Raw genomic sequence first — 24,120 nt, 5'->3', positions numbered from 1 at the left:
CAGCCATGAAATTAAAAGACGCTTACTCCTTGGAAGGAAAGTTCTGACCAAGCTAGATAGCATATTGAAAAGCAGAGACATTACTTTGCCAACAAAGGTCCATCTAGTCAAGGCTATGGTTTTTCCTGTGGTCATGTATGGATGTGAGAGTTGGACTGTGAAGAAAGCTGAGCACTGAAGAATTGATGCATTTGAACTGTGGTGTTGGAGAAGATTCTTGAGAGTCCCTTGGACTTCAAGGAGATCCAACCAGTCCATTCTGAAGATCAGCCCTGGGATTTCTTTGGAAGGAATGGTGCTAAAGCTGAGACTCCAGTACTTTGGCCACCTCATGCGAAGAATTGACTCATTGGAAAAGACTCTGATGCTGGGGGGAATTGGGGGCAAGAGGAGAAGAGGATGACAGAGGATGAGATGGCTGTATGGCATCACTGACTCAATGGACGTGAGTCTGGGTGAACTCCGGAAGTTGATGATGGACAGGGAGACCTGGCGTGCTGTGATTCATGGGGTCGCAAAGAGTTGGACACGACTGAGCGACTGAACTGAACTGAACTGAGTCTTTATTGCTGCATGTGGGCTTCCTTTGGCTGTGGTGAGCGGGGACTACTCTCCATTGCTGTGCGTGGGCTTCTCATTGCAGTGCCTTCTCTTGTTGCAGAGCACAGGCTCTAGAGAGTGGGCTCAATAGTTATGGTGCATGGGCTTAGTTGCTCTACAGGACATGAAATCTTCCCAGACCACGTATTGAACTCATGTCCCCTGCGTTGGCAGGTAAATTCTTACTCACTGGATTACCAGGGAAGTACCTCAGTTAAATTTTTAAAGTGTTTCTTCGATGCCTCCTGTCTGTGTTGCTTTCTTCACATATGTCTTCCTATTCCCTCCCCCACTTCAACTGATCTGCCACTTCAAGGCTTAGAAGATGGGTGAGAAGGGAGGAGAATAGTGGACAAAAGCAAAGAAAAAATTACAGGGTTGTTGGGGGGACAGTGGTGAGGGGCACAGTGGAGGGATAAGGGAAATGTAAGGAGGGGAACTGTAGAGAAGGCATCCACAGAAAACAAATCGTTAAATAAGGGACAAATGAACAGCTGCCCAACCTTAAACTCCATCCCTTCCCATTTCTCCCCTCTCCTGTCCACGCCCCTCGAAGCCAAAATGTCCACTGGGAGCACTGGGAAAAGGGCATCCATGCCTCACATTCTCATGATCCACTGATTAAATATGTGTCCAGTGACTGAAGAGAGGCTTCTGAATTCTGGGCTCCAGCAGCTCCATCTGTAAGACCATAGAATCCCTAAGACTCCTTTACAGATTACTCATTCTAGGATTCCATGAAATCTTTGTTGTTCACACTCAAACCATCTGAGGTTGCATCAGCTTGTGGTCAGATTCTGGGAGTGAATTTTATAAGTTATCCTGTGCTAACTGTGCTATCTATCCAGGCAATAGATAGAATATTTACCTAAGGAAATTCAAGCTCTTCTGTTTTAAGTACATTTCATCAAACATAAGAGACAACATACTATTGTTTTATGTCCCAGTAAGAAAGAAAACATACTGCCAATTACACTATAACACAATGCTTTCTTACATTTACAATTTTTATTCTATGCTACTGAGGGAGTGCCTTTAGACTTATCTAGACACTTTCATCATGCATCCCTTCACTTACATCATGTGCTACATAATTGCCAACTCTTTTGCAAATATTTCAGCAACAAAACAACCCAGTTTCAACTGTTTTGTAAGGGTCATCTTTCCTTTAGTCTCATTTAGAACTTGACCGTTGCTCTGGTATATGGAATGGAGACCATTCTTAAATGATGAACACTTGTTTCACAAATATCAAATTTCTGCTCTGATGCTCTGCCTCTATGCCCTCTGCACACAACACAACCTTTGGAGGCTGAGCCACAATAAATCTTTTTGAAGAATTTAAGATAGCAATTAAAGATGCTCAGTACCAATGATGCATATGCCTCAAATAGAGATGCTGAGGTAAATAACTTCAGCTGACACTCACCACTTGGGCTGTGATCACTGTCTGACTGACAGGAAAGAAAGGTGTGTGCTTAAACAAAGTCCTACTTTCCTACCGTAGGAGGTAAAGAAAAAACAAAGTGCCTTGAAGCAGCATGTTGTAGCATCTTTCTTTTTTGCAACCATTTCCAAATGCTAAGCAGGGATATTCAGATACTTCGGCTGAATATCTGTGCCATGAAAGTCACCTGGATCAAAACAGGTCTAACCATGGAATTCTTGATATGACCCACAAAAAGTATATCTTCACACTTGCCCTCCCTCCCATGAGCTCAAAAAAAAAAAAAAAAAACTTTGGTTTACTTAATGAATTATGCACTAGAGTGTGAAATGCTGATTGTTTTAAAGGGAGAAAATCAGAATTAAACTAGTTTTTTTTCCCCAAGCATGTGCTTAGCACATATGTCAAAGAAATGTGTAAACGAAAAAGCCGAATTAGAAATTTATATCTGTGTAAAAAATGGTTATATGACATTTAAAGTAAGATCTGACAACTACAACTACAGTTAAGGAGGCTGCTTGACTCCTTTAAGCCCCTTTCTGAGCTGGGCCTGCCAGGCTCTGTTTGGCGAGGTGGGGGTGCAGGGATCTTGGGAGGTATGGTTACTTGTTGGCATGGCAAAGAAAGCACACACCTTCTCTTGGTGATGGATTTTGTGTCTCTGTCCTGTCTGAGGTTCAGACTCTGGTCTCTCTAACCTTGATCCCCCATTCTCTCCACCTTATGCTGTTTCACAAAAGTGCTGCTAGGATCCACTATCAAAACCCTAATACTTCTATTCTGTACAACTCGTAGTAAACAAGTGTCCTGGCTACGCTCCCCTGAAGATGAGGCTGAGTGACATGATGTTCTGGGTACCAGCTCACCCTCTGTGCTCCTTTAGCATGGTAGGGGTCTGTCAGATGCCTGACCAGGTTTGTTGGGTGCCTCCACGTCAGTCAGCCTCCAGATGTGTCCACAGCTCAGACCCTCACTCAGGCACACACCTGACTGGTGGCTGCCAGTCTCCCGCCACAGACGTGGAGGTCCAAAGTGACAAAACTGTTTCTGACATATGCCTTTCATGCTCTCAGAACGGATTTAAGGTGGTTTACAATAGGATGGGCACAAACACAAGCTTTGTAACATAAAAATTGAGACCAACACTTTACAGAAGACTAAAATGAGGTGAAAAGAGGGTGGAAACAAAGACAACAGGGAGAAGCAAGAGTCACCTGTGAAATCCTCAGCTGCTCGCCCTGCCTCCTGTGGTCTCATTGCTAAGCCACCTTAAAGGACACAAGCACACTGGCATTTCTCCAGAATGTTGTGGAGCCAGATCTGGCAGAAATCACGAGCCTGCCTGATGCTTGTGAAGGAAAGTTTGCAAAGGGGGCTGTATGATTAAAATGGAGAGTAGGCAGGACACAAGACTATTCTTTTTTTCTGACAGGGAACCAGAACATAGCAACTGGGTAGCAGTGAGGTTCTTGGCTCTTAAACTGCCTCCATGTATGTGAGAGGTGATTATTTCTTCCCACTGCACCACCTTTCTCCCAGTTGACATCTCACATCTAGTACTTCTCTGTCAATCTAGGAGCAGGGGGGCAGTAGAGTTGGGGTGACCTCACATGCACACTCTGAATTAAAGTCTGTATTTATTGTCAGAGACGAGGAGACTGAACAGGGAAGAAGCAGATCAGCAGTCCTTGGCAAAGGAGTCCTGGCTTTCGGTTCCCTGATGGATAGGATCCTTAGGATGCTTGAAGTTACGCAGGTTCTTGCTATGTCACTGCCCTGGTAGGCTTGGGTCTTGCATCTTCATTTTGAAAGAACTAAGACTAACAATGTATGTGGTTCCATTTAAGGAACTGTTACAAAAACAGGCTCTTCTAACTTTTGAGCCAAAATCAGCATCAGATTGCTTCCCTTAACTTTAATTTCACAAAGGTGGGTGGTAAAGGCAGAATTATCAGTACCCTCATAACCCTTGAACAACATCTTTGTCTCCAACCTCTGGTATTTTAGAAAGAGGTTCTCCCCACCCCTACCCCAGCATGTCATTCTGCTGCTCAAAAATCTAGTTGGCTTCCTTCAGATTAAGGAGGAATTTCAAGATCAAGTCACATAGGTGGTAAGTGGCAGGACTATAACTTGAACTTAGGTTTTCTAACTCTGTTCAGAGTGATGACTTTCCACCACATGAGGATTCCTAAGCTTACTGAAGCTGCTATGTTCTATTTACGTTTAGTTACCATTTCTGTTAGGTCAATATGAATATCAAGTTGTAAATAAAATGCTCAAAATAGTCACCAGATCATCCATGATGAAATCTCCTTAAAGCATAAGGAGGAGGTAACGCTAGCTTTTAAGATGACACCAACTCTGTATTCTAGGATACTTTGGGGGTGCATCTAATAAGTGGTTCTCAACCTTAGCTTCTCACTGGAACCAGTGAGATTTTAAGCCACTCCCTGGGTGAATCTAATGTGAAGCCAAGACTGAGAATCAATGATGTAATAAAAGCTGCACACTAAGTCTCCCGCCCCCTGTCTCCATAGCCTATCTTGCTCAATGAAACCTGAGAGGAACTGAGGGGACAGAAACAATGAGGTCTTTGGAATCAGGTATATCCTCATTCACATCCAAGTGTCTTAGGAAAGTGTTTTTCGTTGTGTAATCTTGGGCAATTGATCACTCTAAGCCTCATTTCCTCCATATGTAAAATAGAGACTTAAGAAGGTTTGGTGAGGCTTCTTTGTAAAAACACCAAATGAAGGCTGACCCTGGTGCTGTGGGAGGGCCCGGAGGCCCTGAAGGCCCTGGAATAGGAGGCTGTGGTGGCATCCACAGAGACTTTGGCAGTGGTGTCCAGGGCCATTGGGCCAGGGTCAGGGCTGGGGGGCTGGGGTAAACGCCATGGCACTCTTGGAGGTAAGGCCGAGGACAAGGAGTGGCTCCTCAGTACCAAGCTGGGCCCTCTGGTCAAGGACATGGAGATCAAGTTCATGGAGGAGATCTACCTCTTCTCTTTACTCATCAAGGAATCTGAGATCATTGTCTTTTTCCTGGGGACATCCCTTAAGGATGAGGTTTTGAAGACTATGTCTGTGCAAAAGCAGGTCCGTGCTGGCTAGCGGACCAGGTTCAAGGCATTTGCTGCCACTGGGGATCACAACAGACACGTCAGTTTGGGTGTCAAGTGCTCTAAGAAGGTAGCCACTGCTCTCCTGGTCATAGGGGCCATCATCCTGGCCAAGCTCTCCATTGTCCCATGTGACAATGGGCTACTGGGGAAACAAGATCAGCAAGCCCCACACTGTCCCTTGCAAGGTGACTGGCTGCTGTGGCTCAGTGCTGGTGTACCTCATCCCTGCCCTCAGGGGCACTGGCATCATCTTGGCCCCTGTGCCCAAGATGCTCCTGATGATGGCTGGCACTGATGACTGTTACACCTCTGCCAGGGGCTGCACCGCCACCCTGGGCAACTCCACTAAGGCCACTTTTGATGCCTTTTCCAACTGATCTCTGGAAAGAGACGGTGTTCCCCAAGTCTCTGTATCAGGAATTCACTGACCATCTTGTAAGGACCCACACCAGTCTCCATGCAAGGACCCAGGCTCCAGTGGTAGCTACCACGTAATTTTATATGAGAAAAAAAAGTGAATGAAACTGGTTAAAAAAAAAAGAAGGTTTGGTGAGATAATATATGAGAGGGCTTCTCACAGTGTCTGGTATAGTCACTGTGGCTGCTATTATCATAATATTAACTCAGAAGGTTTCTTTTTCCTTCCTAAAGTGTCATAATCTCTAACCATTGATCAGCCTTCCAATGGGTTCAGAATAAAGCAGCAAGTGAGAACACGGGATGTCCAGAAAAAGCCCACATGCTGGATGTTCAGCAGCTTCTATGGCCTTGACTTTCTGTAACAGGCATGCAAAGGTGGGGTGAGGTCTCAGGGAAGGGCAAGTTGCTGGGGGAGGTTGGAGCCAGTGGGAGAATATCCCCTGGAGACTATGCTTTCTTACAAGCATGTTGAGTTTGAAATAGGCAGGACCCTCTGGGTGACTCAAAATCAGCCCCTCCCCACCATACACAAATGTGAAGTAATGCTGTAAACCAAGGCTGATGTGCAAGCTATTTGTCAGGGATTTGAGTAAAGTAGCACTGGAAGGAAACGTTATCCTCCAGATGTTCAGCATTTGAGGCAAGAGAGGTCCTTCCTGGACCATGGAGATGCTGGTGGCTTTTCTTACTGCTGTCCCTTTCCACCTACACTCCCCACCTTGATAAAACCTACTGTCAGTATAGATGCTCTACGTCTCTTTTTATCTGATTTGGGAAATATCACAAAAAGAAAATCCTTTTCAATCTCATTTTTGGACTATTTGTTATTTTCTTCCATTTTTTAAATTAAAAAAATTTTTTTTTAATATTTGAAATTTATTTTTTATTTTTTAAAATATAAATTTATTTATTTTAATTGGAAGTTAATTACTTTACAATATTGTATTGGTTTAATTTCATCTTTTACATTTAACCATGTAGAGAATGTTGTGTGTCACTCAGCTCTCTCTTCAAGACTGAGGCTGTCTTCCCTCAGAAAGGAATGTTGGTTGCTCACAGCAGAATCCCTCCCCTGGAATTTCCCTGGCCAAAGGAAGGCATAAAAGGCTATATGATTCCATTTGTATATAATAACACACATTTCATTTTTTAAGCTGAAGTATAGTTGATTTACAATGTAACCACTGGTTTGTTTCCTATGTGAATCAGTTTGTTTTGCATATACATTAATTTGTATTATTTTTTAGATTTCACATGTAAGTGATAATCATATAGTATTTGTCTTTCTTACTTCAGTAAGCATAATATTCTCTAGGCCGACCCACTTTGCTGAAAATGGCAGAACTCCATTTTTTAATGATTGAGTAATGTTCCATTACGTGTGTGTTTATGTATGTATGTGTATATATCTCTGTCTCTCATATCTTTCTTATCCATTCATCTGTTGATGGACCTTTGGGTTGCTTCCATATCTTGTTGATTGTAAATAATGCTGCTATGAACATTGGTGTGCATGTATCTTTTCAAATTAATGTTTTTGTTTTCTTTGGATGTATACCCAGGAGTGGAATTGTTAGACCACATGCCAGTTTTATTTATAGTGTTTTGAAGACCTTCCATATACTTTTCCACTGTGGCTGTACCAATTTACATTTCCACCAACAGCATACAAAGATTCTCTTTTTTTCACATCCTCTCCTTGCTTGTAATCTGTAGACTTTTTGATAATAGCCATTCTCATAGGTGTGAGGTGCTATCTTGTTGTTTTGATTTACTTTTCTCAACAATTAGCAATGCTGAGCATCTTTTCATGGGTCTGTAGCCATCTGTCGGAGAAGGCAATGGCAACCCACTCCAGTACTCTTGCCTGGAAAATCCCATTGGTGGAGGAGCCTGGTAGGCTGCGGTCCATGGGGTCGCTAAGAGTTGGACACGACTGAAGTGACTTAGCAGCAGCAGCAGCAGCAGTAGCCATCTGTATATCTTATTCAAAAAATGTCTATTCTGTCCGTTTTTTGATTGGGTTTTTGTTCTTTTGATATTGAGTAATAATGACTGTTTACATATTTTGGATATTAATTCCTTGTTGGCCATATCATTTATTCCCATTCTGTAGGTTGTCTTTTTGTTTTTGCTGACAGTTTCCTTTGCTGTGCAAACATACTTAAGTTTAATTAGGCTCCATTTGTTTATTTTTGCTTTTATTTCTTTTGCCTTAAGACAGTCAAAAGTATTGCTATGATTTATGTCAATGAATATGCTGCCTATGTTCTCTCATAGGAAGGAGTTTAATGGTTTCAGGTGTCACCGTGAGGTCTTTAATCAATTTTGAGTTTATTTTTCTATATGGTATAAAGTAAGTTCTAATCTCATTGCTTTACATTTAACTGTCCAGTTTTCCCAGTACTACTTGTTGAAAAGACTGTCTTTTCTTCATTGCATATTCTTGCCTCCACTGTTGTAGATTAATTGACCATATGTGTGTGGGGTTATTTCTGGGCTCTCTATTCCATTCCATTGGTCTGTGTATTTGTGCCAGTACTATGCTATTTTGATTACTGTAGCCTTGCAGTATAGTCTGAGGTCTGGGTGGGTAATATCTCCAGTTTTTTCCTTCTTATTTAAGACTGCTTTGTCAGTTTGGAGTCTTTTGTTGTTCCACATGGATTTTAGGATTATTTTCTAGTTCTGTGAAAAATGTCATGGGTATTTTGGTAGGGATTGCATTGAACCTCTAGATTGCCTTGGGTAGTATAGTCATTTTAACAATATTAATTCTTCCAATCCAAGAGTATGGGATATCTTTCCATTTCCTTGTATCATCTTCAGTTTCCTTCAACAATGTTATATAGTTTTCAGAGTATAGGTCTTTCACCTCCTTGGTTAAGTTTATTCCTCGGTATTTTATTCCTGTTGATGTGATTTTAAACAGGATTTTTTTTTTTTAATCCCCTACTGATAGTTGATTGAGAAATGTAGTGGATTTTTCTAATCTTGTAGCTTGCTATCTTGATGAATTCATTTATTCTAATACTTTTTGTGTGGAGACTTTAGGGTTTTCTATATAGAGTACCATGTCATCTGCAAACAGTGACAGTTTTACTTCTTCCCTTCCAATTTGGATTCCTTTTTTTTTCTGTTTCTCATATAATTGCTGTGGCTACGACTTCCAATATTACATTAAGTATAGGTAGCAAGAGTAGAGATCCTTATCTTGTTCCTGGATAAAAGTAAGTAAAAGTAAAAGCTGTCAGCTTTTCCCCATTGAGTATGATGCTGGCTGTGGGTTTGTGATACATGGTCTTTATTATGTTAAGATGTGTTCCCTCTATACCCACTTTGATGAGGGTTTTTTTTTTGTCATGAATGGATGTTGAATTTTGTGAAATGCTTTTTCTATGACTATTGAGATGATCATGTAATTTTTAATCCTTCCTTTTATTAATGTAGTATATCACATTGATTTTCAAATGTTGAGACATCCTTGTGCCCTTGGAATAAATTCTACTTGGCTCATGGTATATGATCCTTTTTATATATTGCTGGATTTAGTTTGCTAATATTTTTTTGAGAATTTTTGCATTTATATTCATCATAGATATTGGCCTACAATTGTATTTTCCTTGTAGTATCTGTCTGGTTTTGGTATCAGGGAAACGGTGGCTTCATAGAATGAATCTGAAAGTGTCCTGTCTTCTCCAATTTTTAAAAATAGTTTGAGCAAGATAGGTATTAGTTCTTCTTTACATGGTCCGTAAGATTCCCCTATGAAGTCACCTGATCCTGAACTTTTGTTTTCTGGAAACTTTTTAAAAAAATAACAAATTCAATTTCACTACCTGTGATTAGTCTGTTCAAATTATCTATTTCTTCTTGATTACATCTTGGCAGGCTGTATGTTTCTAAAAATCTGTCCATTTCTTCTACGTTGTCCAATTTGTTGGCATACAACTGTTCACGGTATTTTTCTTTTTTTTTTTAATTTTATTTTATTTTTAAACTTTACATAATTGTATTAGTTTTGCCAAATATCAAAATGAATCCGCCACAGGTATACATGTGTTCCCCATCCTGAACCCTCCTATGGTTTTTTTTTGTATCTCTGTGGCATAAATTATTATTTCTCCTCTTTCATTTCTTATTTTGCTTATTTTATCCCTCTTTTCTCCTTGGTGAGCCTGGTTAAAATTTACCAGTTTCATTTTTTTTTTTTTAACAAAACAAAACTGTTCTTGGTTTCCTTGATCTTTTCCTATATATTTTTATTTGTATTTTATTTATTTCCTCTCTGATCTTTATTTTCTTTCTTTGGCCAATTTTGAGCTTTGTTCATTTTCCTAATTCTTTTAGGTGGTAAATTAGGTTGTTTGAGACTTTTCTTGTTTCCTAAGGAAGGCCTGTATTGCTATAAACTTCTCTCTTGGGACTCTCTTGCTTCATCCCATTAATTTTGAAGTGTTGTGTTTCCATTTTTCACTTGCCTTAAATAGTTTTCTAATTCCCCCTTTGATTTCTTCATCAACCCACTGGTTTTTCAAGCAGTATATTGTTTAGTTATCACATTTCTCATTTTCCCATTTTTCTTTCTGTAGTTGATTTCTGGTTTCATACCATTGTAGTTGGGAAAAATGCTTGATATAATTTCTATTCTCTTAAATTTGTTGAGACTTGTTTTGTGGTCTAGCCTGTAATCTCTTCTGGAGGACATTCCATGTGTACTTGAAAAGAATGTGTATTCTGCTGTTTTGGATGGAATATCCTATGATCTGGTCTATTCTGTCTTAGAGTCCTGGTCTATTATGTCGTTTAAAGCCATTAGTGCCTTACTGATTTTATTAAAGTCCCTTACTATTATTATATCATTGCTCATTTCTCTCTTTATGAATGTTAGTATTTGCTTTATATATTTAGGTGCTTCTGTTTTGGGTGCATATGTGTCAGTGAGTGTAATATCCTCTTCCCTTTATCATTTTATAGTGTCCCTCTTTGTGTTTGTTATAGCCTTTGTTTTAAAGTCTACTTTGTCTGACATGAGTATTGCTACCCTCATTTTCTTGTCATTTCTATTTGGATGTGGTACTGTTTCCTGTCCTCTCATTTTCAATCTGTGTGTGTGTTTAGCCCTGAAGTAAGTCTCTTGTAGGGAGCATATTGAAAGGTCATTTTTTAAAATCCAATCAGCGAACACTCACACTTTAAATGTGCAGTATACATCTGTTAGTCACTACTCTAACCAAGATATAGAACCTCTCTATACCCTAAGAAACTTGATACTCCTTTTCAGCCAATATTCCCCTCTCAGAACAACAATTTGTTCTGATTTCTACCACTAGAGATTAGTTTTGTCTGTTTTGAACCTCATATAAATAAAATAATTATTTATTAATTTTTTGTATGTTGACTTTATAACTATTAGTTAGGTCAGTGGCTCAGTCATGTCTGACTCTTTGTGACCCCATGAACTGCAGTGGGCCAGGCCTCCCTGTCCATCACCAACTCCCAGAGCCCACCCAAACCCATGTCCATCGAGATGGTGATACCATCCAACCATCTCATCTTCTGTCGTCCCATTCTCCTCCTGCTCTCAATCTTTCCCAGCATCAGGGTCTTTTCAAATGAGTCAGCTCTTCGCACCAGGTGGCCAAAGTACTGGAGTTTCAGCTTCAGCACCAGTCCTTCCAAAGAACACCCAGGACCGGTCTCTTTCAGGATGGACTGATTGGATCTCCTTGTAGTCCAAGGGACTCTCAAGAGTCTTCTCCAACACCACAGTTCAAAAGCATCAATTCTTCAGTGCTCAGCTTTCTTTATAGTCCAATTCTCACATCCATACATGACCACTGGGAAAACCATAGCCTTGACTAGATGGACCTTTGTTGACAAAGTAATGTCTCTGCTTTTTAATATGTTGTCTAGGTTGGTCATAACTTTCCTTCCAAGGAGTAAGCGTCCTTTAATTTCATGGCTGCAGTCACCATCTGCAGTGATTTTGGAGCCCAAAAAAATGAAGTCAGCCACTGTTTCCACTGTTTCCCCATCTATTTGCTATGAAGGGATGGGACCAGATGCCATGATCTTCGTTTTCTGAATTTGAGCTTTAAGCCAACTTTTTCAGTGTCCTCTTTCACTTTCATCAAGAGGCTCTTTAGTTCTTCTTCACTTTCTGCCATAAGGGTGGTGTCATCTGCATATCTGAGGTTACTGATATTTCTCCCGGCAATCTTGATTCCAGGAAGCAATCCTGTGCTTCCTCCAGCCCAGCATTTCTCATAATGTACTCTGCATATAAGTTAAATAAGCAGGGTGACAATATACATCCTCGATGTACTGCTTTTCCTATTTGGAACCAGTCTGTTGTTCCATTTCCAGTTCTAACTGTTGCTTCCTGACCTGCATACAGGTTTCTCAAGAGGGACGTCAGGTGGTCTGGTATGCCCATCTCTTTCAGAATTTTCCACAGTTTATTGTGATCCACACAGTCAAAGGCTTTGGCATAGTCAACAAAGCAGAAATAGATGTTTTTCTGGAACTCTCTTGCTTTTTCAGTGATCCAGCGGATGTTGGCAATTTGATCTGATAGAATGTGGTCCACTGGAGAAGGGAATGGCAAATGACGCCAGAGGATGAGATGGCTGGATGGCATCACTGACTCGATGGACGTGAGTCTGAGTGAACTCCGGGAGTTGGTGATGGACAGGGAGGCCTGGCGTGCTGCGATTCATGGGGTCGCAAAGAGTCGGACACGACTGAGTGACTGATCTGATCTGATCTGATCTGAATGAGACATAAGCTTTGGTTTCCATGCGGCCTGCTTCCTTGGTCAAGAGTATTTATATTACACATGTAGCATGTATATAAACTGATCCCCCAGTTGGAATTTGAACAGGTTAGAAAAAACTATGTGTTCAGGCTGTTAGTCTCCCTGACCATTTCCCCTCCAAACTCCACACTCTGTGTGAGAACACTTTAAATGGTGAGAAGCAGGGGGGATAGATAGATGTGACAATAGTTACTCCCCTCTGTAAGTGGGCTCCAAAATGCATCTGTGGACACATGATCTAACGCCAAGGCTCTGGGAAAGTTGCCTGCAAACCTCCCTTCAGCTAACTTTCCTTCCAGGACACACTCTCACATTCTCCCTGCTGTCTTACCTCGGTGGAACGTTTTTTTAAATCTCAGGCTAGATTTTTGTTTTGGGTTTTTGTTGTTGTTGTTGTTGTTGTTGTTTTCTCCCCATAATTTTTATTTATTTATTTTTGGCTGCACTGTCTCTTCGTTGCTATGTGCAGGCTTTTCTCTAGTTGCGGTGAGCCAGGACTACTCTTTGTTGCAGTATTCAGGCTTCTCATTGCAATAGCTTCTCTTGTTGCAGAGCACAGGCTCTAGAGCACAGGCTTAGTAGTCATGGCGCACAGGCCTAGTTGCTCTGCGACATGTGGAATCTTCCTGGACCAGGGATCGAACCCATGTCCGCTGCATTGGCTGATGGATTCTTATCCACTACACCATCAGAGAAGTCCCAGAATAGTTTTGAACCTAACAGAAAAATTGCAGAGTAAAACAGAGAGATTCTATATAGCCTGCAGCCAGTTCCCACTGTAATCAGTGTCTTACAATACTGGTGTACATCTGTCACAATTAATGAGACAGTATTGATACATTATTATTAACTGAAGTCCAAACTTTTACTCACATCTCCTTCATTTCCCCCCAGTGTCCTTCTTCTGTTCCAGGAACCCAGCCAGGATTCCACATTATGTTTAGTTGTCGTGTCTCCTTAGACACCATTCGGCTGTGAGTTTCTCAGACTTTCCTTATTTTTGATGACCTTGGTGAGGAGTACTGGTCAGATATTTTGTAGCATGTCCCTCATTTGGGATTTTCAGATGTTTTTCTTATCATTAGACCTGGGATATAGGTTTGGGAAAGGAGAGCTACAGAGGTAAAGTGCTGTCTTCATATCCAGGGTGCATATTATCACCATGACCTTGATCACTTGGCTGAGGTAGTGTCTGTCAGGTCCTCTACTGTAAAGCATAGAACATTTTTATGAGTCTTTTGCTTTTAGTTTAGGAGAGTACAAAGCAGTCTGGACTGATGCAGTTGTGTTCTTTCCCATGATGTCAGCGAGATGTTTCCTGAATATTAACGATCCTGTTCTTTTATTAGAAACTGAGCTGACCTTTTCATTCCTCTAACTTTGACTCCTGTTGTTTGGAGAAGGCCTTTGAGAAAACATCTTTGATGTGTAGGTTTGTTCCCCTGTCACAGATTATTCTCTTCCCTTCCAGAATGACAGCCCCTTGAAGCAAATGGTCATGTATGTCTTCAATATGTAGGCACCATATATACATACATATACTCTTTGAACTCATGTCTTCAATGAGTGGTCACCTTATGCTAGCCTCCACCTCATTCCATCTGTGCCCTGGTCCACAAGGTACCTAGATGCCAGGAACTTCATGCCCCTGTTAGTACGCATTTGTTCCTTCCTTTCTTTGATGTTAAGTTAAAGTATTAGTCACTCAGTCGTGTTTGACTCTGTGACACTATGGACTGTAGCCTGCCAGGCTCCTCTGTCCATGGAATTCTCCAGGCAAGAATACTGGAGTGGGTAACCATTCCCTTCTCCGGAGGCGGGGGGGGAATTGTAACTATAGATTAGAGAAATCATGATGCTGAAGAAGGAGCCCAGAAGTGAGCTATTTCCCTTTCCTTGCATCTGGGCAGGAGACAAAAGTAAGGGACCCACGACAAGATCAGCTTGTTGAGCCCCAGCACTTAAAACCCCTGATGTTTAAATCCAGGAGTTTTTTAATGAAAGAACTTTAATTTCACTTCTACAAAGATAATATTCAAGTTATTATTACTGCCTAACAAACTGCCTCAAAACTTCAACATTAATCATTCATTTGCTCATAAATCTAGTTAGGGGGCATCACTTGTCTCTACTCTACCTGGACTCAGCTGGGGTAGCCCACATAGGGTTGAGGATGACTCACTGCCCTGGCTGGCAGTAGTCAGTCGGTGCTGACTTCATCTAGAAGTTCAAGCTGGGACTGAAGGCCAGGGCCTCAGCCCCTTTCCAGATGGGCTCCTTCATGGACTGCTCAGGCTTCCTCACAGCGTGGTGGCTGACTTCTGAGAGGAATACCCAAGAGTAAGGACTCGGAGGAAGCAATACCATCTCTTATAACCTGGCCTCAGAAATCATGTAGCATCACTTCAGCCATAGTCACAAACCCACCCAGATTCCAGGGAATGGAACAGACTTCACCTTTCAGTAGGAGTGCTGAAGTCACATTTAGGAAGAGAAAGCTGGTTGGGGTGTGTTACAGTGGTTATTTTTGGAAAATAAAAGCTGGCTAGTGATTGATTTAGAAGAGTTTTCTTTTTTCCCAGTTTTATTTCAATATAATTGACATAGAACATTGTATTACATCATAATGATTTAAAATGTGAATATATTGTGGAATGATTACTGCAATAAGTTTAGTTAACATCAATCACCCCACATAGTTACAAATTTTTATATGATGAGAACTTTTAAGATTTAGTCTCTTGAAAGAGAAAGTGCGTGAAAGTGCATAATTTTTTTTACATGATGAGAATATTTATGAAATGCACATATGTAACATTTATGAAAATGTACACATGTAAAGTGACCTATAATCCCCCTCAACAGAAAACTGGATTAAAGATTTACTGCACATGGGCCCCCTCCCCCATCAGAACAAGACCCAGTTTCCCCATCAGTCAGACTCTCCCATCAGGAAGCTTCCATAAGCCTCATCCTTATCTATCAGAGGGCAGACAGAATGAAAACTACAATCACAGAAAACTAGCCAAACTGATCACATGGACCACAGCCTTGTCTAGCTCAGTGAAACTATGAGCCATGCCATGTAGGGCCACCTAAGATGGACGGGTGATAGCAGAGGGTTCTGACAAAACGTGGTTCACTGGAGAAGGGAATGGCAATCCACTTCAATATTCTAGCTTTGAAAACCCTATAAACAGTATGAAAAGGCAAAAAGGTATGACACTGAAAGATGAACTCTCTAGGTCAATAGGTGCCCAATAGGCTACTGGAGAAGAGTGGAGAAATAACTCCAGAAAGAATGAAGAGACAGAGTCAAAGAGAAAACAGTGCCCAGTTGTGGATGTGATATGTGGTGGAAGTAAAGTCCAATGCTGTAAAGAACAATATTGCATAGGAACCTGGAATGTTAGCTCTGTGAATCAAGGCAAATTGGAAGTGGTCAAACAGGAGAGGGAAAGAGTGAACATTGACATTTTAGGAATCAGTGAACTAGAATGGACTGGAATAGGTAAATTTAACTCAGATGACCATTACATCTACTACTTGGGCAAGAATCCCTTAGAAGTGGAGTAGCCATCACAGTCAACAAAAGAGTCCAAAATGCCATACTTGGATGAAATCTCAAAAATGACAGAATGATCTCTGTTCGTTTCCGAGGCAAACCATTCAATATCACAGTAATCCAAATCTATGCCCTGACCAGTAGTGCTGAAGAAGCTGAAGCTGAATGGTTCGTGAAGACCTACATGACCTTCTAGAACTAACACCCAAAAAAGATGTCCTCTTCCTTATAGGGAACTGGAATGCAAAAGTAGGAAGTCAAGAGCTACCTGGAGTAACAGGCAAATTTGGCCTTGGAGTACAAAATTAAGCAGGTCAAAGTGAACAGAGTTTTGCCAGGAGAATGCACTGGTTATAGCAAACACCCTCTTCCAACAACACAAGAGAAGACTCTACACATGGACATCACCAGATGTCAATACTGAAATCCAATTGATTATATTCTTTGCAGCCAAAGATGAAGAAGTTCTATACAGACAGCAAAAACAAGTCCAGGAGCTGACTGTGGCTCAGATCATGAACTCCTTATTGCCAAATTCAGACTTAAATTGAAGAAAGTAGGGAAAACCACTAGACCATTCAGGTATGACCTAAATCAAATCTCTTATGATTATACAGTGGAAGTGACAGACACATTCAAAGGATTAGATCTGATAGAGTGCCTGAAGAACTAGGACAGAAGTTTGTGACATTGTACAGGAGGCAGTGATCAAGACCATCCTCAAGAAAAAGAAATGCAAAAAGGCAAAATGGTTGTCTGAGGAGGCCTTACAAATAGCTGTGAAAAGAAGAGAAGCTAAAGGCAAGGGAGAAAAGGAAAGATATACCCATTTGAATGCAGAGTTCCAAAGAATAGCAAGAAGAGATAGAAAGCCTTCCTCAGTAATTGATGCAAAGAAATAGAGTAAAACAATAGAATGGGAAAGACTACAGATCTCTTCAAGAAAATTACAGATACCAAGGGAACACGTCATGCAAAGATGAGCACAATAAAGGACAAAAACAGTATGGACCTAACAGAAGCCAAAAATATTAAGAAGAGGTGGAAAGAATATACAGAAGAACTAAACAAAAAATATCTTCATGACCCAGATTACCACGATGGCATGATCACTCATCCAGAGCCAGACATCCTGGAATGTGAAATCAAGTGGGCTTTAGGAAACATCACTATGGTGGAGGTCATAGAATTCCAGTTGAGCTATTTCAAATCCTAAAAGATGATACTGTGAAAGTGCACTCAATATGCCAGCAAATTTGGAAAACTCAGCAGTGGCAACAGGACTGGAAAAGGTCAGTTTTCATTCCAATCCCAAAGAAAGGCAATGCCAAAGAATGCTCAAACTACCGCACAATTGCACTCATCTCACATGCTAGCAAAGAAATGCTCAAAATTCTCCAAGCCAAGCTTCAACAGTACATGAACCAAGAAATTCCAGATGTTCAAGCTGGATTTAGAAAAGGCAGAGGTACCAGACATCAAATTGCCAACATCTGTTGGATCATCGAAAAAGCAAGAAAGTTCCAGAAAAAAATCTTCTTTCGCTTTATTGACTACAACGAAGCCTTTGAGTGTGTGGATCACAACAAACTGGAATATTCTGAAGGAGATGGGAATACCAGACCACCTGACCTGCCTCCTGAGAAATCTGTAGGCAGGTCAAGAAGTAGCAGTTAGAACCGGACATGGAACAACAGACTCGTTCCAAATTGGGAAAGGAGTACGTCAAGGCTGTATATTGTCACCCTGCTTATTTAACTTATATGCAGAGTACATCATGTGAAATGCCAGGTTGGATGAAGCACAAGCTGTAATCAAGATTGCTGGGAGAAATATCAATAACCTCAGATACACAGATGACACCACCCTTATGGCAGAAAGCGAAGAAGAACTAAGGAGCCTCTTGATGAAAATGAAAAAGAAGAGTGAAAAAGTTGACTTAAAGCTCAACATTCAGAAAACTAAGATCATGGCATCCAGTTCCATTACTTCATGGCAAATAGATGGTGAAACAATGGAAACAGTGAAAGACTTTATTGTTTTGGACTCCAAAATCACTGCAGATGGTTACTGAAGCCATGAAATTAAAAGATGCTTGCTCCTTGGAAGAAAAGCTATGACCAACCTAGACAGCATATTAAAAAGCAGAGACATTACTTTATCAACAAAGGTCCATCTACTCAAAGCTATAGTTTTTCCCATAGTCATGTATGGATGTGAGAATTGGACTATAAAGAAAGCTGAGTGCCAAAGAATTGATGCTTTTGAACTGTGGTGTTGGAGAAGACTCATGAGAGTCCCTTGGACTGCATGGAGATCCAACCAGTCAATCCTAAAAGAAATAAGTCCTGAATATTCATTGGAAGGACTGATGCTGAAACTGATACTCTAATACTTTGGCCAACTAATGTGAAGAACTGACTCATTGGGAAAGACCCTGATGCTGGAAAAGATTGAAGGCAGGAGGAGAAGGGGACAACAGTGGATGAGATGGTTGGATGGCATCACCGAAGCAATGGACATGAGTTTGAGAAAGCTCCGAAAGTTGGTGATGAACAGGAAGCCTGTCATGCTGCAGTCCATGGGGTCACAAAAGAGTCAGACACGGCTGAGTGACTGAACTGTACTGAACATTTAAGATTTACTCTCTTAACAATTTTCAAATGTACAATAAGTACTGTAGCCCACTAGCCTCCTCTGTCTGTGAGATTTTCCAGGAAAGAATACTGGAGTGGGTAACCATTCCCTTCTCCATGGATTATGAACTATAGATACTATGCTATACATTATACCCAAAATTTATTTACTATAACTGGAATTTTGCCTGCCTTCCCCCATTTCCCCTGTTCTCTGTTCCCCACCTATGGTAACCACCAACGTGTTCTGTATTTCTATGAGTTTAATTTTTATTTTATTATAATTTTATTTAATTATTTATTTTTGGCTATGCTGGGTCTGCATTGCTGTACGGGCTTTTCCCTAGTTTGCGGTGAGCAGGGGCTACTCTCTAGTTGCCATGCATGGGCCTCAGTAGTTGCGGAGCATGGGCTCAGTAATTACGGTTCCCAGGCTCTAGAGCATAGGCTCAACAGTTGTAGCACACAGGCTTAGCTGCATGTGGGATTTTCCTAGACCAGGGTTCAAACCTGCGTCACCTGCATTGGCAGGCAGATTCTTTACCACTGAGCCACTAGGAAAGCCCTGATTTTTATTTTAGATTCCACACGTAAGTGAGATCATATGGTACTGGTCTTTCTCTGTCGGACTTATTTCGGTTAGCATAATGCCCTCAAGGTCCATCCATGTTGTTGCAAATAGCAGCATTTACTTCTTTTTGTGGCTGAGTAATCTTGTGTGTGTGTGTGTGTGTGTGTAATACTACACTTCCTTTATCCATTCATCCATTAGTAGACACTGTGGTTGTTTCCATGTCTTGGCTATTGTACATAAGGCTGGAGTGAACTTGGAGGTGCAAATATCTCTTCAAGATAGTGATTTTTGTTCCCTTCAGATACGTACTCAGAAGTGGAATTGCTAGATAATATATTAGTTCTATTTTAATATTTTGAGAAAACTCCATCCTATTTCCCATGTGGGCTCTAACCAGTTTACATTCCCACCAACAGTGCACAAAGATTCCCTTTTTTCCACATCCGTAAAACACTTGTTATCTCTTATCCTTTTGATTATAGTCATTCTAATGGGTGTGAAGAGATATTTCATTTGTTTTTTTATTGTGATTTTGATTTGTGTTTCTCTGATGATTAGTGATACTGAGTGCCTTTTCACGTACCTGTTGGCCATCTGAATGTCTTCTTTGGAAAAATGTCTATTCAGACCCTCCAAGCATTTTTTTTTTATCGGATTATTTGGAGTTTTTTGCTAATTGAGTTGTATGAGTTCTTATATTTTGGATATTTAGGAGAGTTTCTCATTCTTCAGCAAAGATTTGTTGTGGCTAAGGTACCTAAGGTACTGACCAACTTAGATAGCATATTCAAAAGCAGAGACATTAATTTGCCAACAAAGGTCCGTCTAGTCAAGGCTATGGTTTTTCCTGTGGTCATGTATGGATGTGAGAGTTGGACTGTGAAGAAGGCTGAGCGCCAAAGAATTGATGCTTTTGAACTGTGGTGTTGGAGAAGACTCTTGAGAGTCCCTTGGACTGCAAGGAGATCCAACCAGTCCATTCTGAAGGAGATCAGCCCTGGGATTTCTTTGGAGGGAATGATGCTGAAGCTGAAACTCCAGTACTTTGGCCACCTCATTCGAAGAGCTGACTCATTGGAAAAGACTCTGATGCTGGGAGGGATTGGGGGCAGGAGGAGAAGGGGACAAACAGAGGATGAGATGGCTGGATGGCATCACTGACTCAATGGACATGAGTCTGAGTGAACTCCGGGAGTTGGTGATGGACAGCGAGGCCTGGCGTGATGCGATTCATGGGGTCGCAAAGAGTTGGACACGACTAAGCGATTGAACTGAACTGAACTGAAGGTACTGGACTAGATATGGGGAAATATCATTGATGCAGACACAGTCTCTGCACTCTGGCAGCTTAGAGTTCAGACAGTGGGCATTTGAAACAGGACACTGGGCATTTCCATTTAGAGAGATGGGGGTTGGATCAGTGGTAGGAATGGTGGTTACAGGCACACAGGACGGGCTTCTAGCAATAGCTTCAAGACCCAAGAGGAGTTCTAGTTAGAAAATGCTTGTCCCCAAATAAACTGAGTGACTAAGGCAGAGGAGCAAAAGCTGAAGATGAAAGGTGGTGTGGTTGCCGAGTGTTTCTGCTTGGAGGGAAATGTTTGTTTTGTAGCTGTGGTCATCATAGCTCCTACTATTGTTATATCATTGCCTGTCTTCATAAAGCGTAGGACATTTTCCTGGATCAAAACTTTCTCAGTACCTAGGGTTTCGAGCAGCCAGAATCAGAGAAACTGTGTTTAAATCCTGACACTGCTACATGATGGCCATTTTGACTTCGGATGAATGACTTAACTGTTGATTGCCATGGAGATGACTGGAGTTCTCACGCTTGTCATTCTTCTTATTTCCTGCTACCAGGAGAGGAGCTTGTGTGTGTGTGTGCTCACATGTGAGTACACATGTTTTTGATAGAAAGCTGTGATCTGTTATCTTCAGAGTTGCAGCACGAAGTGAATTCATGTTAGCTGGAGGCCGTAGGGGTGTCTGGGTCACCTAGGCCCATCTCATGTGGTTTTCTTGCTCACATGTGTTCTAGAGATTGTACTCGGAGCAATAATTCTCAGTGGAGTCATGGATCTGATCAGTGCAACTGTTGAATCAGTGATCCCCAGACATTTCTGGAACCTACCAGGTGATGGCCTCAGGTGTCTCTCAGAACTAAGCAGAACCCTCTGTGCTTTAAGTTCTGTGACCTGAAGCATGTCACCAGCAGGACTTGAGAGGAGGAAACATTTGGAAAGTGTCTGCCTGAGAAGGGAGTAGCAGCAAAGATACACACCCCCAAACTCCTTTTTGTCTTTATGAAAAAAAAAAAGTCTCTTTCATAAAGAAGCCCAAGGTCACAGGCATGAGTACCTCTTCAGAGCAGTCACCCAGCTTACCCTAAAGTCAGTGATGCGCATTTATTTCTGAGCATGGACAGAAACCATGCTCTTAGGAATGACAAGCTTTTTGATCTTTAAAACAAAAGGATTTTGTTTTTAAAAGAAGTCCAGAGGATGGAGCACTAGAATACCAGACCCATAGTAATGTGAAGAGAGCCCTGTGGGCTGGTGCATCATAGTATGTGGCCCAGAGTGAGGATTCCACTTCACTGGGCCTCAGCCTTCTCATCTGTCAGTGAAGGAGTTAGATAGCAGGGAGCCTTAGCACCCCTTCCAATTAAAAGACAATAGTACTGAAATGAGAAGAGCCTGTTTCCTGGCAAGATGTATGTTATTGCCCATGTAGAAAACAGACTTCATGATGGTCAAACTTGGTGAGCATGGATTCTCTTTTTTTGTTGTTGTTGAAACATCTGATGCAGAAGCTAAATTGCAAAATAAAGTTAACTAACTTGTTAAAAATGTTAACACAGAGCCCTGAAATGGAGCTAGAAGAAAACAAGTAGGAAGAAAGAAAAGTCAAAAAATCAGTAATAGAAAATCAACTCCCAAAAGATTTTGAACCATTGCTTTTGAATATGCAGAGCAGAATGGTGAGGGAACATGGTTGAGCATGTGGACTCTGGGGCCAGGCTGCCAGGTTCAAATCACAGCTCACTATCCCAGGCTGTGTGGAAGAAGGCAGCTTCCTGTGCCTCTCTGTGCTGCTTTTCGTCGGCTGCAATGGGAAGCTAATGATAGTACCTGCCTCATCAGGTTGTTATGAAGATTAAATGTGTCAGGAACACACTCAGCCCTTCAAATGGCACGTGGCAGGCAGGAAGCACTCAGCACAGATTAGTCATTTCTCTCTTCACCAGTTCCCTCCTTGCCTTTAGCAGATGCAAATATCATGCCCAATATGGGCTGTCGGCAGCCAACCAAATAAACAGAAGGAGGAAGGCCTTTCCTTCCCTTGGGTCCTGGAATCACTGGGCACTGGAATTGCAGGTAGGAGGAGGCCTTCCTGCCACATCTGAGCACCCATCAATCTTTGGTTCCCACCCTCTACACTTGTCCTTATTCTGGCATCCTTTAAAAATTGGTTCTACATTTAAAACACATCAAGTAGGATTTTAGTTATAGTCTCGCCTACATATTTGGAATTAGAGCCGGCAAAGTCTATTATGCAAATCTATGCAAATTATATTCAAAGAGGCAGTAGCCCCAGATTGTGGGGAGGAGAATGAGCAGGCCAGCACAAAGGGCCTGAAGTAGAAATTTGCATCTGTTAGGGGAGCCCTGGGTTGAAGGCCTTGAGCAGTAATTGTGATGGTGTAAGCCTTTACATTCAGTGCTTAACCTTTTGTGCCAGAGAGGAGAGGCTATTTCCATAGTGAGGATGACTGGATGTTGAAGGAGGCATTTGGGCATTGCGATGCTTTAGCAGTTTTATGATACAAATGAAAAGTTGCTTTGAAATGATGGCTGTAATCCAGGCTGTGTCCCGACCAGCTGTGTTCTTGGACAAGTCACTTCACTCCTTCCGTTACCCCTTCTGTGAAATGAGGGGACTGGACTAAGTTGTTTCGAGTGCCCTTCTCACTGTGACAGCTAAATGTCATCCTCTAGGTGGAAACCCTGTGCACCCAGGGTGGCAGTATCCATTCATTGTACCGAAGCTTTCAAATCTGAAGAAAAAAGGGCCCTAACAGTCCTCCTAGAGTGAAAATACCTTCAGGCGATGCTGGCATCTAGAAAGAGCTGCAGCAAGGGCACACCTGTTTACTTCCCTGAAAGTCTTGCAGGAAGGAGAACTCCAGTCAGTTGTATACTTCCCACCTGGGAGGATTTTAGCCCCAGGGATGTTCATGGTGGGAAAGTCAAGGGAATTTCTTTCCCTGAGTATTTTGAAGACCAGGGTGCATTAAGCCCTCTGCCTCTAGAGGCTGCAGAAGTTCCCCCTGGAGGCCGAGCTACCCCTCTCCTACCTCTGGCCTGTCCCTGGGGTCCCTGGGGGCCTCTCTGAAAACTCTGGGCTGCCCTTGATGCTGCTGCTGGAAGGCAACAGTGTCCTTGTCCTTGGTGATGGGCCTCAGGTTGTATGGAGCACATCTGTGCTCCACCCTAGGAATCCTCTGGGCCCTTAATTTAATTAACTCCAGCTGTTGTGGCAGCCACCAGCCGGGTACAGGTGTGAGCAGACAGCCCCTGCCCAGAGCCTCGCTGACTCACTCAGGTGGGCCTCGTGGAGGAGTGAGGAGGTGGGTGAGCAGCTCTGGCAGTGGGAAGGGGAGCTGCTGGCAAGAGGTGCTTAGCTCCTCAGAGACCCCCAGCAGATTTGAGTTGCACCCTGATCAGTTTAAACCTACCCTAGGATTGACTTTCCCTGTTTCACTCATCTCAGGCCCCCACGGCTGTCCCCTAGGGCCACTTCCCAAAATAAACTCCCTGTACACAAGCCCCAGTCTCCACTTCTCATTTTTCAGAAATCTCTAAGGTATGACACGGATATCAGTCTGTTGGGTCTGCCACACAAGGTATCACCGGCCGGGGGGCGGGGGG

General features: G+C 42.0%; 1 protein-coding gene and 1 pseudogene across 2 annotated transcripts in view; both read left to right on the top strand.

Moving 5' to 3' along the window:
• The window catches only part of TMEM108 (transmembrane protein 108), a 391,348-nt gene that overhangs the window by 348,631 nt on the left and 18,597 nt on the right, over positions 1 to 24,120 (top strand). The gene's annotated exons all lie outside the window — the stretch shown is intronic.
• Positions 4,800 to 5,669, top strand: LOC104988289 (annotated as a pseudogene).

Source organism: Bison bison, unplaced genomic scaffold, assembly GCF_000754665.1.
Source record: "Bison bison bison isolate TAMUID 2011002044 unplaced genomic scaffold, Bison_UMD1.0 scf7180017864119, whole genome shotgun sequence".
In the NCBI taxonomy this organism is placed as follows: Eukaryota; Metazoa; Chordata; class Mammalia; order Artiodactyla; family Bovidae; genus Bison; species Bison bison.
This window is presented reverse-complemented; position numbering and strand designations above follow the sequence as displayed.